General features: G+C 40.7%; 1 protein-coding gene and 1 long non-coding RNA gene across 7 annotated transcripts in view; one reads left to right on the top strand and one right to left on the bottom strand.

Moving 5' to 3' along the window:
- Setd5 (SET domain containing 5) overlaps positions 1–12,993 on the bottom strand; it is a 75,706-nt gene extending 62,713 nt beyond the window's left edge. For 3 of the 6 annotated variants that reach the window (XM_029535057.1, XM_029535061.1, XM_029535062.1), the window contains exon 1: positions 12,645–12,993. The gene's annotated coding sequence lies outside the window, so the exon portion shown is untranslated. The remainder of the gene's footprint in view (positions 1–12,644) is intronic. The other 3 variants (XM_029535060.1, XM_021191003.2, XM_029535058.1) reach the window with 2 other exon arrangements.
- Positions 12,994–13,113: 120 nt separating this feature from the next.
- LOC110317189 overlaps positions 13,114–18,190 on the top strand; it is a 6,998-nt gene continuing 1,921 nt past the window's right edge. The window contains exon 1 of the long non-coding RNA XR_003843233.1: positions 13,114–13,184. This is a non-coding gene — a long non-coding RNA (uncharacterized LOC110317189). The remainder of the gene's footprint in view (positions 13,185–18,190) is intronic.

Here is an 18,190-nt window from a genome sequence, read left to right as displayed (position 1 = left end):
AAAATCTATCTTTAAAAAAAAAAAAAAAGCGTGCATACTGCTCTTGCAAAAGAAGTAAGTTCAATTTCCAGCACAAATGTTGGGCTGCTCACAAATGCTTAATTCCATCTCTAGGAGATCCTGCACCTTCTTCTTGCCTTCAAGTACCTGACTTTTTATTTTACTAACGTGTGCACACATATTAATAGAAGCACCAGAACATGAATTAAGGTCTATCCAATTTCAGAGCTCCCATATTGTTTTGTGTGGGCTGAAGTGGGGACAACTCAAAGTGTACCTATTTCCTTTCTTTTTAATTTAAATTTATATACGAAAATACACACCATATATTTTTCCCTTTTAGAACCTTCACATTTTTGTAATCACTATTTCCTCACCGACTCACCTGTTGTGAGTTTAATAATGTTAGTCTACTTATTACGACTTGATAGTGCTAAAATGTGAAACTGTAACTCTTAGGATATCTCAGTTAGCAAGAATAAAACATTTAACTGATTTTTAAAACACATGAATTCATCTAAAATGGAAGTGAAGTAAAAAGGTACTTTTTAAATAAATGTTCAAGAAATGTCTGCTGAGGAGGTACTACAGCAGCGGTGTCCACCAGGAACAAACACAACCTAGCATTTCAACATACATTTTTAGAAGAAAAAGGCATATTTCTACCCCAAATAAGTTATACTAAGTCAAGAAATCCTGGTTTCTAAGAAACTCTATGCCACTACTTTTATGGCATAAAACTATCTATTAGTTATTGAAAAATCTAAAATGAGATAGTTTGTATTAACTTACTTTTTAGACACTTAAAACAGAAGTATCCTGAGAAAATACCATCATGAGTTAGCAAGATGGCTCACATTTGATCCCCAGAATACGTATGCAAAGAAAACTAACTCACGAGTTAACTTCTGACTTTAGGCATGTAAATATGCATGCCTCCCCAAAAATAAATGTAAATGCAAAAAATACACCTATTCTTTATAAACATATACTCTTTATAAAAAAATATATGTTTATAAAGAATAGGTGAGCCGGGCGTGGTGGCACATGCCTTTAATCCCAGCACTCAAGAGGAAGAGGCAGGCAGATATCTGAGTTCAGGGCCAGTCTGGTCTACAACGTGAGTTCCAGGATAGCCAGGGCTATACAGAGAAACCCTGTCTCGAAAAACAAAGACAAAAACAAAACAAAAAAAAAGAACAGGTGACGACTGAGTGTGTGACAGAAAGAGAATAGGGATGAAGTCCTAAGGGCTAAAGGCAGGATATTTTTGATCATACTTAGCTTTCTATATCTTACATAATAACTAGAAAAATATTTTATTTACTTGCAAAGCAAAAGGTAATCCCTGAAAAAATCTGAAAGTGAAAAAAAATTAACATCACTAAGTATCTAGCTGGTGGCATAATCACAAAGCACACTCAAAAAAAATTTTAAATGCTGTAATTTAGATGACTATGTTTGAAGGGATATGTTTTAAAGAAAGGTAAACAATAAAACAAACCATTCTACTTTTAGTAATCATATTGTTCTACTAATCTAAAACTGTTTCAAGTATTCTGTGGCAAAAAAAAGTGAAGAAATATGTCGATATCACCGGAAATTGGGAGTTGTGCACAGGAGAAAAGATCAGTTTACATCAACTATGTGGTACTGAATTTGAAATGTCAGTGGTTAGGTGTTTTAAAAATAAATCATTTTTAAAGCTTTGTTTATTTAAAAGATCTAGAAACAGCATCAATTAAAGAACAATGACTTGTCTTTAAGGATCATTTACCATTAAAACAAACCAAGACTGTGTGAGACAACCAAAGTAGAAAGGAAGACCTGAGGTTCTAGGCAAGCCTGTGCCCAAGACCCTGTCACAAAAGGAAAATGAAACACCCCCACTCCACACATGCACAACCACACAACCCAGCAACTGTTTGGGATGAAAAATGGTAAAAATGATCCTAAAAGCCGGGCGTGGTGGTGCACACCTTTAATCCCAGCACTTGGGAGGCAGAGGCAGGCGGTTTTCTGAGTTGGAGGCCAGCCTGGTCTACAAAGTGAGTTCCAGGGCTACACAGAGAAACCGTGTCTCGGAAAAAAAAAAAAAATCCTAAAACATTGGGTTATAATAGAACACAAGAACTAGAGAGCAATGAAACAAGCAAGGAAGCTACTAAGATGAATTTAAAGGATTTAGCCAACAGCTAAAGGCAGTATAATCTAAATATGTCAAGAATACAGCAGAATGCTAACACATTAAACATATTCAAAACCATGAGCACAAAACAGTAGTACTTCACTGCTAGACTCCCTCAAGGGGCACCCTGAGTTTCCTATTTTCTGACTGTATATCTTAACCAAGTGAATTTGAGAAGGGTGTGGTAGGAGAATCTAGGGCCTGGTGTATGCTATGCACACATTCTACCATTGAGCTACACCTCAATCCCCAAGCAGACTAGTATTGTTTGAGGCAAGGTCTCACTGAGCGTAGGCAACTCACTCTGTAGACCAGGTGCCTTGAACTCAAGAGATCTACCTGCCTCTGCCTCTCAAGTGCTGGGATTAGGCTTTTACCACCTTCCCTGCCCTAAATAAGGTATTTTAAACTAACAATTTTATAAAGTCCAAAGGAAATACATTTTTCCTAATCTAATCTCTAGCTACTTTTTGCCATACTATTAATATAGAAAATACATTCTAAAACTTGTTTGCAGGGGAGAATAAGAGACCAACAAACAAATTCTAAAACAGAATCAGAACTCTACAAAGAAAACTGGTTTGCTAGGTAGGGACTAAGAGTTTCCTCCACAGTTGATGGTATGTTCTAGGGAAATTAAGACGTGGCATGGTCCCTCCTCATAAAAGATTAAGAAAATTATTTTTGGTCTAGGTTGTAGTGATAGAACACTTGCTTCCCCCTCCCCCCCATTGTTCTCAAAAAGATAATCATTTGAGGTGCTGGAGAGGACCAGCGTTCAATTCCTAGAACTCAAATGGTGGCTTATAACCATCTGTAAATTCAATACTAAGAGGATCTGGCACCTTTGTCTGGCCTCTACAGGTTATCACGCATAATCATGGTGCACAAACACAGATGCAGACAAAACACCCATAACTAGAAAATAAGTAGAATTAAAAAAAAAAAATGTAGTTGAATCCTTTGCACAGTTACCCGCAACAGAAATGCATTACTATTATTACACATTTAGGCAAAACTAACTCATTCCACAAAAAATTACTTTTCACCTCTCTTGTTTAGAACACTGCAACTTTGTGTAAGATTTATTTTTAAATTATATGCATATGAATGTGGTTCCCTTGGAGGCCAGAAGAGATCATCAGCTCCCCTTAAGCTTGAGTGTGCTAGGAACCAAACTCAGATCCTCTATACAGTGGTTCTCAACATGTGGGTTGTGACTCCCTCAGGTAGCCTAAGTCCATCAGAAAACACAGATATTTACAATTCATAACAGTAGCAAAATTACAGTTATGAAGCAGCAATGAAAATAACTTTATGGTTGGTGGGTCACCACATAAAGAACTGTACTAAAAAATTGCAGCATTAGGACCCTACTGCAGAAGGCCACTATAGCAGATCAGGAAGTTCTCTTAATACTGAGCTATCCAGCTCCCACACTGCTATTTTATAGAGTATGCCTACTTCTTGTTGCCTTGTATACTATGCAAATTTCCAGCCACTCTTTTTCATACTAACAGTTCATAATAAACTGCAAAGGAAAGGTACACCAATCCAGAGCCATGTTTCTCAAAAAAAAAAAAAAAAAATTTCTACTCAAATCATGATCTGATCCATTAGGACTAGCAATACTGTGAAGCCTAATGACCTAAGCATCAAGTATGAGTAAAATAAAAACATTTAGTTTAAGTCAGTTAAGCCCAAGATCCCAAAGTAAAAGTACCTTGGAGTTAGCTTTCTTATTTACTTGTTCTAATAGTTATATAGCAACACTAACTTCTGAGCAATATACCTGATTGCTAGCAATGTTTACTTGTTTTGATTCTTTGATACTTCTGCTTATTTACTGTGGAGTCAATAAAGTGATTGTTAACCTGTGAAGATTTTGTTTTAAAGATTTTTAAACATAGACACTCTTTCAATAAAAGTAGCCTAAACACAAACATCCTAACAATTTCATATATTTTTAGCTCCATCTTAAGATGTTCTTTGACATAACCAACCTGACCTTGTTTTATACTTTTGCTGGGTCATGAATTAAAGTTTTATTTGGTATAAATAAAAGTAAATTTGTTTAGAAAGAACAGAACTATTTTAAAAGAGCCTTCAATTTTAGACTTGCTCCTACATTCTAGCTAACATTTTCAGGCTGTGGGCACATAAACACACCTAGTTCCATGGCTGTAGTCATTTGTGCCACAGGATTGAAAAATAAAATTTACATGTTCATACAGCAATTTAATGTTACATTCACTCTGTAGTGTCTCACTCCCTCAAAAACCCATCTTTGTTCTACATTAGGTGGTTAAATATTTGTCTTCAGAATAAACTTTAAGTTATTGTTTTAAGTATCCTTCTGGGCTCATATACATAGCACTTACCAATACATGCAAGGTCCTGGGTTCAAAGATTCAAAAACTACAAGAAAGCACTCTTTTGAGTCTATCTCAAATGTCACAATAATCACATTTATTTTTAAAATAAATATAACTACCCCCTAAAAACAGCCAATTCTCAACAGTCCATTGGAAAAATAAAAAAATTTATAAATAAATGAAGAAAAATGTAATACAAATAAATGCAGAGGAAAACTAATTGCTAATATATCCTTTAAGGTTCTTTTTCCTAAGTAAAACCTTCCTTGGATACCAAGAGTGTTCGGTTGATTGTTAGATGTAGATTGCATCGCACTCCTTCGCGGAAGCCATGAAGGCACAAAACTATATGCTATGGTTGGTGATAGGAAATAGAATTTTTCAGTATGGGATAAAAATCAGAACAAGAATAATTTTTTTTTAAAAAGCTATATACATTGCGAGAGAAAACAATAACTTCCTAATACAAATCAACAATAAATGTAAACATAAAATAATGAAATCCCTGTGGATTGATATGAGCACAAACCTAGAAAATCCTAACCAGATGATAATGTCTAAGAACTACAAAGTTTCTACTCTTACTGTAACAGTAGCACACATGCATCATATGAATTATTGGGGGTGGGGGTCCAAGTCTCCACATTTCAGGAGTGAAGAGGGAGAAAATCTGAGCACCAGATTACAATATAAATGGCAAAAAATAAAAATTTCAGTTTGAGTAATGTTGGAAAAGGCTTAAAATAATTCAGGCATGAAATTTTCATATTCAAACAGCTATTTAATTGTTATATGTATGTGTGTGTATTCAAACAGCTATTTAATTGTTATATGTATGTGTGTGTGTATATATATATATATATATATATATATTCTTTTTTTAATGTTAAAAATCTTAATTCTAGTCACAGACCCAAGCTGCAAACACTGGTAATCTCCAATAAAAACTACAAATAGAGAATGGATTTCACCTTATAATACAGTGGCATCTGGTAGTGGAAATAACTATAAACAGCCAATGAAATTACATGCTTTAAAAATCTTTCTGTAAGCTCAGAATCTGAAACAGTGTACCAAGAGTGGAAGATATAAAAGTTATTTGTCACTAAACTTTAAAGTATTAGCATTAGAACATATAAACAAATCCACAACCTAACATAATATATAAACTACAGCAGCCCATTCAATTTCACCCTTTGTCCTAGTTTCTTTTTTTGCTGGGAAGAGGCGTAGTAGGATAATAATAGCAGGAAGTAAGGTGGAGCAGCTGCACAGCAAGATGAGGTGCTGTGTGTGCTTCACCTCCATGCTGGCCTACTGCTGCCTCAATCTTATAAAAATGAAATTAGCTATTTGGGAAGCTACAAGTTATAAATATTACTAGAATCAAGATGTAATCTCCTACTTTCTCATTTTGTCAGGATCTGTTTTAGGTCTCTAGTTTGATTCAGTCAACAGAATCAATAAAAGACACATTTCTAGTATTTTGTAAGGTAACCCTAATGCTAGCAATAGATATTTGATAGAGAGACTGAGGCTAGAAAAACCAGCTTCCTTTTAGTCCCCACAAATCTATGGGAATAATCCTTGTTAACAGACTGTAAAAAGAAGAAGAGACCATCTAAGTTTCTATAGTAATGTATGATGAGGTATCACTAGAGTTTATATTAAAATTGTTGCTATTTTGCTGATGAGAAATTTTTCCCAGCAGTGATAGTAACACAAATATACTTTATTGTTTGGGCATGTGTGAACAAGGGTATGCATGTTCAAGCCAGAGGACAACCTCATTTCATTTTTCAGGCATTCTTTCTCCACAACTCTTAAACAGGGTCTCTTACTAGCCTAAACTGGACAAGTAGGCCAGGCTGACCAGTGAGTAAGCCCTAGAGACCTGGCATCTCTGTCTGCCCAGGGCTGGGATTACAAGCATCACTCACAAGTTTACATGGGTTTGGGAGACTGAACTCAAGTACTCCTTTTTATAAAAACCTGACCAACTGAGTCTTCTACCAGTCTTTTAATTTTTTTTTTTTTCCAGATCAAAATGTTCTGTGTACTGTAACTGCCAAGACTGCCATACTTAAAATAAAATGTTACATGGGCAACATGCTGTACTTCTTTTTACAAAAGAGAAATGATCCAAAACAAAACAACACAACAAAATCTTGATCAATGTACATTACATATAGCATTCTGGTTATGTTAGTTTACAACGTCTTCTTTGCTATACAAAGTAATCATCATTCCGATTATCTCACTCAAGCAACAGATGTGCTCTTGGAAAAACAGTTCAAGATTTCTAAAAATTAATTCTCTTAAAGCAAAACATTCGTGGAAATGAGCTGTCATATACTGCTTTACAAGGAAGAATCTTTTGTAATCTAAATAACTACTGTCTAATTTGTGAGTGTAATTTTTAAAATGAACTAGCATACATGTAACATTTGACATTTCCTTTAAAGTACCTGAAATGGTTCAGGACAGACTCTTTAACATTTTAATGACACCTTCAACAGGAACCTAATTTTGGCAGTATCTCTCATGGTTTTGCCTATAAAAGATACAACTTACACACCTCTAACGCCATAATTTTCACTAAGTAATAAGCTAGATGCAATCACCTTTTGCTGAAAGCCAAGCACAAACTAATAGTATTAAGCCTAAACTAAAAGATGGGGACAAGTAGTAATCTCCAGAACATATCAGATTCTGCAGGAAGTAGGAGGAAGACTGAAACAATAAGTTCTCCTTGTATGTGTTTTGGGGAGGGGTGGTGTCTGTCTGTCTGTCTGTCTGTTTTTTGATATAAGAGTCTTATTCTATAGCTTGGCTGGCATCAGTCTTTGGCTCAGTCTCTTGATTCAGTTTCCTGAGTACAGAACATGCAGATGTAAGCTAAAAGGCCGTTATAAAAATCCTTTTTCAGTACACATTTTACATAATGATCAAACATGTAAATATTGCACAAAGGAAAACAGTATACCTTTCGAATCTAAATACAACCTAACATACTGCATATACTGAAATACAAATTTAATTCACACAGAATAGGTCATTACAATCTTTACTAAAATCTAGATGCTCTAGACCTTGTCCACTAAGGAGGCAACTTACATTTATAAGGACAGGGAACATGGAACTCACTTTAATCCATACAAAGCTTTAGGGTCTCCCCATTCCTCTCAGAAGATAGGATAGGTTCTTTCAGATTTCTAGAATGTATGAAATTTGGGCTTTTAAAAGTATGTGCTTGACATAAATTCAAGGCTTAAGTGAAAACTAAAAACAGTTTTCTTTAATTGTAAACCAAAGTGAATAATCTCCTAGGGGGGGAAAAAAAATCTCTTGCCTTCCCTACCTCCGGCCCCTCCCCCACCAACACTGTTTCCCTGCTGTGCAAAGAGCCCTTTGTCCTGCCCCGCACTTATCTAGCTGTTTGGCCATATTGACAGGCCCACTGGAGGCATAATAAGGGAGTCAGTCTGACATAAGCAGCTGGCGATTTCAAACAAAAATCTTCCTTTTCTACTCACACAAAATCCTGCTGCAGAGGTCTGTGGCTCCTCCCATACTTCCACCTAGTTCTCAAATAGAGCAGCAAGGAACTGGCATTTCCCCTCAATTCCGTAGTATAAATCAAAAATTTGATTCTCTAGCCAGAATTCTTATAGTCACTGATTTGTTGTTGATGTTTTGTGTTGTAATTCCTAAATTAGGTTTCCTCATCTCTGGTGTATATATGTATGATTATCACTTCAATGTGCCATGAAAACTCTGGGAAGCCTCATACTACAAGACAGAAGAGACAAGGAAGTGGCAGACACACACACCCCACAAACAAAACTGAGCAATACTTAGGGTTTTGAGAATACCAATGATTTTAAAAAGATAAAAAAAAATTTCATTTTCCTGACACCAAAGATACTTTATGGAAATCTACATTCAGGCATTTCCCTAGATACATTGAAAAAAAAAGGGGGGGGAGGAAGGGGTTGGGGTTTGAGAACCCTTACTCATAAGAAAAACATAGACTGTACTTTAGTGTATTTCACAGCTCCCTTCTTCAAGTACTGAGTAAGAACTCGTTCAAGGGATGCTTTCTAACAGAATCAACTCTCAGGGTCACTGGTATCTCTACCCAGTTTATAACTTAATATAGAATAGGACAATTTCACTAAGGTTACATGATTCAACAAAGTATGTATCGTTAAGTGAAAAAAAAGGTAATCCTTTTTTACCTTTTGCAATTTCCCTGAATTCCAGCCACTAGAGAAACGAATCACAATACCAAATGAAGGTCATGCCATTTACTAGATCTGTGTTAGAATCTCTGGGCTCCAATACTTACTATCAATCCATCTCATAGGTGCATTGCTCTTCTTTTCTAAGTCTACCTGAAAGGACACTTTAAATCAAATTATAAATGACTACCAGTTTTGGGTTTTTTTTTTTTTTTTTTTTAAAAAAAAGACTACCAGTTGAACTATTATATACATATTTTTCAGTCTAAGTTTACCACTAGTCAGGCCTCCTAATTTCAAATTAAACTGAAAAAACACTAGTTTAGCCAAAAGTTGTAATAAAATTTTATTTTACTTATGATCTAATTTATTATAGATATGTACTCAATAATTACTGACTGCTATTTCCTTATGTTTCAAAGTTCCACCTTCATCAAAAGGGTCAGAATAATTTCATAAAGTACGCAAGCTTCTAGATACTAAGCAGTATCAAAAGATGTAGGCATTTTTAAGTGTGTCAGTTCAAGTAATCCTTCTAAGAAAAAAGCCTCTTGATCTTCCAGAGATTACTGTGAGACCACAATCAGATCCAAAAAACAGGAAATAAAAGTGGTAGTCATTATTTTCTAAGGGAACTTGTATATTATAATTAAGCTCAAAACACTTGCACCTTAACTGTAAATACCTTGAACTGTAATATCAGTCAGTATGAGTGATACATCTATGGGATACAGCACCTAATCTACGTAACAAAAATATTATTACAACCATCTAAAACAATCATTAAGAGAGTTTTGTTTTATGGGCTTGCTTTTAGCACTGGAAAAACAATATGAACTACATTTGTGAATTCAAAATACTCTACAATGTTTCTTCGTTTTTTGCTACAAATTCTAGAACCATTACTACAAATTATAAATGTTTATGGGATTTAAATAATTTGTACAAAATTAAACAAACAGAATCCTGAAGGAAAAGGTATTGGTTGCAGTAATAATCTTAGGGAGGAAAAAAAAAAAGGCTTAATCAAAGATCACCCTAGTTCTGTTTGGTTAAGGGTAGGGTGGGCTTAGAATGTACTCTTGCTGCCTTCTTAGTATCTTGAACTAAACTTATTCAATTTCTGAATATTCCTTCTGTGTTTCTGATGGATTACTGCCAAAACACATCTTTGTTTGGTGGAAAGTCTATAATCCAACACATACACGATTAATCCAATTTATACGTCAGATATCAGTAAGTATATCTAATCTGGAGAGGTCTACAGATTAATTTATTAATTAAGAACAAGCCAAGCATTAATCCAAAAGCAGCTCTTTTTAGTTTAGGCATCCAATTATAGTAAGATGTTTCAAAGAACATCAATCTATTCACAAAGGTAAATACGGCCTAATATGAAGAGACAAATACAAATCTGAAATGACTCAAGCAATTAAAAGATGGAGGAAATCATGTCACTTGCACTGGGAAAACAAAACAAAGATCCTCCTCACCCTATTCTTGTTCTCAGAAAAACCTTTACATTACTATTTTAGTCTTTTTAGGGGTTAAAAAAGATCAAAACACTAATGAACTTTAAGTCCTGTGAAGGGTAAAACCTCAGATAGTAACAAAAAGCTTCCAACCCCTCCCCAAACAAAAAACCCCAAGTCTTTAACTTTGATCCAGTTTTCAGATGCTGATATCCATAAATGGATACAGTTATGAATTGCTAATTCTGGTCTCTTCACTAGCAAAAAGCAAACCAGCTCAGCAGTACAATTTCTCAGGAAAGCAAGCAAGGTTTCTTTCCAGCCTGAGCAGCCATCACTAAGTGCAGTTCCCTGCAGCCAACAGCATTAATGGACGCTGCACTGCTGTCCTTCCCTGGAGACAGCAGCCAGCACTACTCAAGCTTCTCACGTAGCAACCAGAGCTCCAGAGCCAGCAGCTGCCGCCGCCTTGTATACTCACTCCTGTGATCCAACACAGGAGCAACCTTTTCTTTACCCCACCCCCACTTCTTAACACACTCTTTTTTTTTTTGGACAAGTGCTCCATGCTGGAAGGATTGGAACTATGCTTTTAGAAAGGAACAATCCTAAGGTCATTGTTTTAAATTGAGATCTTTGATTAGAAAATCAACATATACCAAATTCCAAATATTCGTTTTAATTAAACCAGCAATGTGAATGTAAGCACTAAGTTTTAGTTTTAAAAAGGCCAATTTTCCAAACATTCAGCAATCATATTTAAATTTACAGCTAGGAACAAGAGCCTTGGGTTGTGCCCTACCAAAGAACATAACTCAATATTCTATACATGACAATCTGAATAACCTTAAAACCTCTACTCCCATAACAGGCCACAAATTTTGGCCAGAGACCTAATGACCCTCCCGAGAAAACGAAGAATCCAAGGAAAGGAAATTCCTGTGTCCTCCAAACTCAGAAATCTCTAATTATGTCAGTATTCTCTGCTTTAAGTCCTAGGTCAGATTGCACACATCTAAAATTACCTCTTAAAGCTTTCCTCCTAGAGACCTAAACCATCATTAATATAAAATTAACCATCAAAACACTTTCCTCTCAATATGCTGCACACAAACCTCCTCCTGGAACCTCCTCCATCTGGATCCTCCCCTATCAAAAGTATAGGTATTTAACATATACCCAAGGAAGTAATGTAAACATGACCTTGGTCACAAATATGTCATCTAAAAACAATTTAGTCAAGGTATGGAGGAAATTCGAGAACCTGAATCTTTTTAAGTATTTTGAGCACAGGAACAATTGGCAAAAGGAATTCAGGTATAGACAAAACCCAGAGCCCAGAGCTCTGGGCAAGAAATGAGTTGCTGGTGAACACGTTACACAAGTAACATGAGAAAGCAAAAAATGCAGGTCATACACGCACCCCTGACCCAGACCAGCAGGGCGGGCTGCAGCATCAGTACACAGGAGAAAGATACCTTATTCCTAAGAATGAAAAAGGCAAAGGCGCCCTATAGAATAAATTAGCATAGAAGGGGCTTTCCCAGTAGTTGAAACTTTCCTTCAGAGCGATTCACCTACTAAAACCAGGGCTTTTGCCCACTACCGTTTACCTAAGATCTTGGTTTGCACGGATTCACAGGGGCATATCCCACCCCCTCTTCTTTAGAGTCGTTCTTAAAAGATCGCTCTCCACGCCCTAGGCAGGGAAAACGACAAAATCTGGCTCAATTCCAGGCTAGAACCCTACAAATTCAACAGGGATATCGCAAGGATACTGGGGCATACGCCACAGGGAGTCCAAGAATGTGAGGTGGGGGTGGCGAAGGTAATGTCTTTGGTGTGGGAAAAGCAGCAGCCATCTGAGATAGGAACTGGAAAACCAGAGGAGAGGTTCAGGAAGGTTATGGAGGGGAGGACTGGGCCCCCAAGAGCGATCAGAGTTGTCACAAGGCCGCAAGAACAGGGGAGGTGGGGGGCTCAGGGACAGAAAAAAAAGTGTGTGTATTTTGAGAGCAGGGTTGAGAGGCCTCTCCTGAAAAGGGTATAAACGTGGAGTAGGCAGTACCCAGGAAAAAAGGGGAGACCAGAGTAGGGGGAGGGGAAGAGTCCTGACCCAGGGAAGACATTAAAAAGGTAGTGGGGTCGACTAGATGAAGGGGAGCCTTTCTCTCTGGGCAAGAGGGGTGCAATGGTGTGTAAAGGCAGCCGAGAAGACGAAAAGGGCAAGCATCTTCCTGCTACCAGCCTGGGGAGGCCCAGGCCCACGACCCCGACGAGAGGGAACGCAGGGAGACTGAGGTGACCCTTCTTCCCCCGGGGCCCGGTCGTGTGGTTCGGTGTCTCTTTTCTGTTGGACCCTTACCTTGACCCAGGCGCTGCCGGGGCCTGGGCCCGGGCTGCGGCGCACGGCACTCCCGGGAGGCAGCGAGACTCGAGTTAGGCCCAACGCGGCGCCACGGCGTTTCCTGGCCGGGAATGGCCCGTACCCGTGAGGTGGGGGTGGGGGGCAGAGAAGGCGGAGCGAGCCCAAGGCGGGGAGGGGGAGGGCCAGGGGCGGAGGGGGGCCGGCACTACTGTGTTGGCGGACTGGCGGGACTAGGGCTGCGTGAGGCTCTGAGCGCAGGCGGGCGGCGGCCGCCCCTCCCCCGGCGGCGGCAGCGGCGGCAGCGGCGGCAGCTCACTCAGCCCGCTGCCCGAGCGGAAACGCCACTGACCGCACGGGGATTCCCAGGGCCGGCGCCAGGGGCACGCGGGACACGCCCCCTCCCGCCGCGCCATTGGCCTCTCCGCCCACCGCCCCGCACTCATTGGCCGGCGCGCCGCCAATCAGCGGAGGCTGCCGGGGCCGCCGAAAGAAGAGGCTGTGCTCTGGGGCTCCGGCTCCTCAGAGAGCCTCGGCTAGGTAGGGGATCGGGACTCTGGCGGGAGGGTGGCTCGGCGCGTTTGCGGGGACGGGCGGCCGCGGCGGGCCCTCCGAGCGTGGTGGGGCCGCTCTGTGGGGCAGCCGGGTGCGAGCCGTGATGCTGGAAGGGGCGAGCGGACGGTGGGCAGGAATGCGGTCCGCCCTGCAGCAACCGGAGGGGGAGGGAGAAGGGAGCGGAAAAGTCTCCACCGGACGCGGCCATGGCGCCCGAGGGGGGGGGAGACCGGAGGAGCGCTTCCGGCCGACGTCTCGTCGCCGATTGGCTTCTTTTCCTCCCGCCGTGTGTGAAAACACAAATGGCGTGTTTTGGTTGGCGCGAGGGGCCTGTCAGTTACCGGCCGCCGGAGTGCGCAGCCGCCGGCAGCCTCGTTCTGCCCACTGGGTGGGGCGGGAGGTAGGTGGGGTGAGGCGAGCTGGACGTGCGGGCGCGGTCGGCCTCCGGCGGGGCGGGGAAGGCGGGGGAGGGGAGGGAGGGTCAGCGAAAGTGGCTCGCGCGCCAGCGGCCGCCCACCCTCCCCTTCCTCTGGGGGAGTCGTTTTACCCGCCGCCGGCCGGGCCTCGTCACCTGATTGGCTCTCGGGGCCCAGAAAACTGGCCTTTGCCATTGGCCCGCGTCCGTGCAAGTTGAGTCCATCCGCCGGCCGGCGGGGGCGGCGGGGAGGCGCTCCCAGGTTCTGGCCCTCCCCTCGGCCTCGCGCCGCAGAGTCTGGCCCCGCGCCCCTGCGCAACGTGGCAGGAAGCGCGCGCGGGGGGCGGGGACGGGCAGTAGGGCTGAGCGGCGGGGCGGGTGCAAGCATGTTTCCGACTTGAGTTGTGGCCCCGAGAGGGGCGTGCTGAGTCCGACCGGGGAGTGGGGGGAAAGGAGTGAGGGCGCCGCTGGGCTGTTTTGGAGGCAGGAAGCACTTGCTCTCCAAAAGTCGCTCTGAGTTGTTCCAGTAAGGGAGCTGCAGTGGAGTGGGCGGGGAGGAGCCGCACCCTTCTCCGGAGGGGGAGGGGAGTGTTGCAATACCTTTCTGGGAGTTCTCTGCTGCCTCCTGGCTTCTGAGGACCGCCCTGGGCCTGGAAGAATCCCTTCCCCCTCTTCCCTCGTGATCTGCAACTCGAGTCTTTCTGGAAGATGGGCGGGAGTCTCCTGGGCAGGCTTAAAGACTAACCTGGTGTGTGGGCGTTGTCCTGCAGGGGAATTGAACAGGTGTAAAATTGGAGGGGCAAGACTTCCCACAGATTTTCGGGTTTGTCGGGAAGTATTTTAATAGGGGCAAATAAGGAAAATGGGAGGGTTTTATGAAGCAAAACTACAGATTATTATTGCTTGTGATCCGCCTCGGAGTATTTTTCACCGAGGTAGATTAAAGACATGCTCACCCGACTTTTGTACTCTCCCGCTTGAGATCCTTACTACAGTATGAAATTACAGTGTCGCGAGTTAGAATATATAAGCAGAATTTTAAGCATTTTTAAAGAGCCCAGTACTTCATATCCATTTCTCCCGCTCCTTCTGCAGCCTTATCAAAAGGTATTTTAGAACACTCATTTTAGTTCCATTTTCATTTATTATACTGGCTTATCCAATCCCTAGACAGAGCGTTGGCATTCTCCCTTTCCTGATCTTAGAAGTCTGATGACTCATGAAACCAGACAGATTAGTTACATACACCACAAATCGAGGCTGTAGCTGGGGCCTTAACACTGCAGTTCTTTTATAACTCCTTAGTACACTTTTTGTTGATTCTTTGCCTTGATCCTTGATTTTCAGTGTCTATCACCACCCCCCTCAGGTGGTGGTCCACATTTGGGCCTATTCACAGTCCAAGAGTTTTACAACAATAGATGCATTGAAAATCCAACCTAAAGCTCAGCTTTCCACTCCTATGAATGCCTCTCTCCTTTTTCCCCACATTTAAACTGAGCTATTAACTATTAGTGGTTTCCAGTGGATGTCTCCTCCCCCAATATTACCTGATGTATCTTACATATTGCCAGGCTGAGATTTTAAGACATTAAAAGATATATTTCTTTATTGAGCCACATGATATTGATTACTGCTTACTAAAATTTTGTCATTGTACACATCTGTAAAAGGTGGTTCCTTCTGGAATGCAAAGTTCAGGTGTTTGTTTTTCCTGACCTAAGGTCTTGTGAGCCTGTATTTTTCTATTTAAGCAGTGCTTTCTCTTGGACTGGCTTGACTCATGGCACTCTTCACGTTATTGTTGGAGCTTCTTCAGGACCTATAATTTTGCTTGACTTGTAGCCAGACCCAAGTAAAATGGATTAACCAACAAATGTATTTGTGAAGCATGGCTTTTAGGTTGTGTTGTGTGTGCTTGTGCTCTATAAGGATACTATCAGGAGCTGGAGAGGTGGCTCACAGTTTAAGAGCACAGACTGCTCTTCCAGAGGTCCTGAGTTCAATTCCCAGCAACCATATGGTGGCTCACAACCACCTGTAATGGGATCTGATGCCCTCTTCTGGTGTGTCTGAAGACCACAACAGTGTATTCACATTTATTTGTTTGTTTGTTTATTTATTTATTTATTGGTTTTTCGAGAGAGGGCTTCTCTGTATAGCCCTAGCTGTCCTGGAACTCGCTTTGTAGACCAGGCTGGCCTCGAACTCAGAAATCTACCTGCCTCTGCCTCCCAAGTGCTAGGATTAAAGGCGTGTGCCACCATGCCTGGCTTCTTTTCTTCTTCTTTTTTTTTTTTTTTTTTTTTAAAGAGAATACTGTCCAGTAGAATTTACTGAAGTAATGGAATACTTTGTTCCAATATGGTAGCCAATAATCAAATTACACTTTAAGCACTGAAAATATTACCAAGGAACTAATTTTTATTTGAAGTGTAACTGTGGACAGAGGAGCCATAACTGCAGACTTGTGGGTTACAGAAGACCAATGCAGACTTTAATGTTTCTTCTCTTACACTAAGCAATAAAGAAATAAAAATTGAACCTCTGGTATCCTATTTGTTTAAGCTGCTTGTTTTACTTAATTTTTGTGCTTCATCTATACTAAGCTGAATGCTAAGTCTGCAGCCATTACTAAACATGAAAGCAAGTACTGATTATTTTGGACTTCAAAAACTTAAGGCCAGAGTTTAGCCAGCCAGTGGTGGTGCTTGCCTTTATCAGATCTCTGAGTTTGAGCCCAGCCTGGTCTAGGATAGCCAGGGATACACACAGAAACCCTGTTTTAAGAGGGGGAAAAAAAGTAAAAACTTAGGGAGCTGAGATTTCATAACATAATTGAAGCAATCCCTAACGAGCCACCATGGAATTTGGCTAAATCTGTCTACCTTTCTGAGATCTGGGTATTATTTTTTCTGTCTCTGCTGTTGGTTGGGTCTTTTGACACTTTGGGCTTCTTTCTATAAAGCCTCCTTCCTGCCCTGTGGTCTCTTGTTTGCCACTGTCTAATTTCCCATGGCTTAAATGGCACGGCTTTTTGCCTTCTAAGGGGAGCTGCTGAGATTTGGAGCCTGATTTCCGGGGTGGGGTTGGGAATTCTTTCAAACACTAAAATTGTCCTTTAATTTTTTTTAAAATGGGTTATATAATAAAACAATAGTTGTGAGGAGTGCGGTGGGACTAATATTAAATGAGTCCCTCCCCTATAAAACAGATATTAAGGCTTTTCGTTTTCTACTTAACATATTTTTTATAAATATGTTTAGAACCAAGGGTCTTAGAGTTTTAGTATACATAGACTGTTGCATTGCTTAATCGGATTTTCTAGTTTCAAGCCCAGAGGAATCCAAATTCTGCACAGCCAAAGTCAGATTAAAAAATTCTGTCTTGAGCCAGGTGTGGTGGTGCACGCCTTTAATCCCAGCACTCAGGAGGCAGAGGCAGGCGGCTTTCTGAGTTCAAGGTTAAAAGTTGACTGGTACTAACAGCTCAGCCTGAAAATAACAAACACAGAGTGAAAGGGAAAAACAAAATGTAGTAATACTTTTGGAACTTGCAGGTCAGATTTTTTAAAGGGGATACACTAAGGGGGCTTGGGTGATAATTGGTAAAATGTGTTTCAAGTGATGAAAACTTGAATTATATCACCACAACCTACTTTTTTAAAAAAGCCAGGCCTGTTAGAGCATGTTTAAGGGATTCCTAGGACTTGCTGAGCACATAAGCCTCGATACTTGGCAGGCTCCAGGTGAGTGAGAGCATATTTCAAAAACAAGGCAGACAACTAAGAAAGTACAGTTAAGGTTGCCTGTCTTTAGACCATCTGCATACACACAGGGATATTAAAATATTCCAAATAATATTTCATTCAAGTTTCCCCCATCAAATTGGGACATGGATTTCTCCAGTGAATAGGCAGAGTTGGAAACTAAACAAATGTTGGTTTTGTGATTTCTGAAATTAAGTTTTCAAGTGCTAGTTAAAGCCCATGAGATACAGAACTAAGCTCCTACTTTGAGGTCTCTTGGTTTATACTCAGAAGCACTTTGGGTTTCCCTGCACTAATCATTGCAGCTATCCTGATCCTGTGCTAGGCTTACCTTAGGCTGATTGTTGTTTAAATAAACAGTTTCCTGCCAGGTGATGCCATATGATTTCTTATACTTAATGTGAAAGTTAGGTCTTTGTGGGTTTGATTTTAATTTTGTCAAAATTTGAGCTAAATAAGGCATTTTTACATGTCTTACATTTGGTGGAACTGTATAATTGTGGTTTGCAACTGTTGGTGTAGAATGACATTTAGACACAAGGGCAAGACTTCTGACCTTGCAACCCTAACTATAGAGCACTTTGCTGGGTAGGAGTCAAGCATTTGACCTTTAAGTTGAGATTTTTTGTTAGTTTAGTGTGTACTAGTTTATATGTTGGAGGACATGTTTATCCAGAAGATATTCAGGGCTATTTTTGACTGGGCTAAGGAATTGATTGATTAGCACTGTTAGTATTGAGTGGCCTTTAGGCTTGAATTGGAGTTACTTGTGTTTCCCAAGTAATGCTGGCCCTTTTTTAAAAGCCC

The sequence above is a fragment of the Mus pahari genome, chromosome 2, assembly GCF_900095145.1.
Source record: "Mus pahari chromosome 2, PAHARI_EIJ_v1.1, whole genome shotgun sequence".
NCBI classification, from domain to species: Eukaryota; Metazoa; Chordata; class Mammalia; order Rodentia; family Muridae; genus Mus; species Mus pahari.
This window is presented reverse-complemented; position numbering and strand designations above follow the sequence as displayed.